Raw genomic sequence first — 1,278 nt, forward strand, 5'->3', positions numbered from 1 at the left:
TACATCACTATTTATTGCTGATTCTTTATGAGAATATGAGAATCACTAAAATAAATGCTTATATACTATTTTAATAATTTCACAAGTTTTTTTCACATGTTTGTGTCTTTTTAAACAGTTAACTCCAGATCCTTTATAAAAAATAGGAAAAACATATTCTTACTTTAAAAGAAGCCAACATTCATAAATGCATTAATAAAATACTGATGCTGTTCTGACAAGGTTGTTATTGAGAGGGATTTTTGTATTTATATCATTGAAAGATATAGCTTGAATGCGGTTCAAAATGTGCATTCCGACGCATTCTAACTTTCATATGTTGGTCCTTGTGCTGAAAAAATGGATTGATTGTGAAGAAACACATTTTTTTCCTCTACCCTGTCCTATCTGACTACTCTTTAGTAACCTTCTTACTTTATTTAGGAAAGTTCCTGTATGGCAAAAGAAGGTTTGACTTTGACAGATCATTGACAGATCATGCAGTAATACATTTTAAAGCATGTTCCCTTTCTTACTGTATCTGCCCTGTATCACAGAACAATTCTGCAGAAGGTATCCATTCATTGTATTCCCCTTCACAACCTGATGATTTTATTTGTGTCTCAGGAGGGGGAAGCGGTGCAGCAACAACACTGTTTATAGTGGGGATGGTGTGCTGCTGACCTCGACTCGGGACGTTGTGGGTCGGTGGGCAGAATACTTCGAAGACCTCCTCAATCCCACCAACATGCCTTCCATTGAGGAAGCTGGGCCTGGGGACTCTGGACTGGGCTCTCCAATCTCTGTGGGTGAGGTCGCAAAGGTGGTTAAAAAGCTCCTTGGTGGCAGGGCCCCGGGGGTGGATGAGATCCGGCCGGAGTTCCTCAAGGTCCTGGATGTTGTAGGGTTATGTTGGCTGACGCAACTCTGCAACATTGCATGGACATCGGGGGCAGTCCCCCTGGATTGGCAGACTGGGGTGGTGGTCCCCCTATCCAAAAAGGGGGACCGGAGGGTGTGTTCCAATTACAGGGGAGTCACACTCTTAAGCCTCCCCGGCAAGGTCTATTAGGAGGTGCTGGAGAGGAGGGGCCGTCGGATAGTCGAACCTCGGATTCAGGAAGAGCAGTGTGGTTTCCGTCCTGGTCGTGGAACGCTGGACCAGCTCTACACCCTCAGCAGGGTCCTGGAGGGTGCATGGGAGTTCGCCCAACCAGTCTACATGTGCTTTGTGGACTTGGAGAAGGTGTTCGACCGTGTCCCTTTGGGGGGCCCTGTGGGGGTTCTCCGGGAGTACGG

This window comes from Cyprinodon variegatus, unplaced genomic scaffold (genome assembly GCF_000732505.1).
Source record: "Cyprinodon variegatus isolate N-32 unplaced genomic scaffold, C_variegatus-1.0 Scaffold1603, whole genome shotgun sequence".
In the NCBI taxonomy this organism is placed as follows: Eukaryota; Metazoa; Chordata; class Actinopteri; order Cyprinodontiformes; family Cyprinodontidae; genus Cyprinodon; species Cyprinodon variegatus.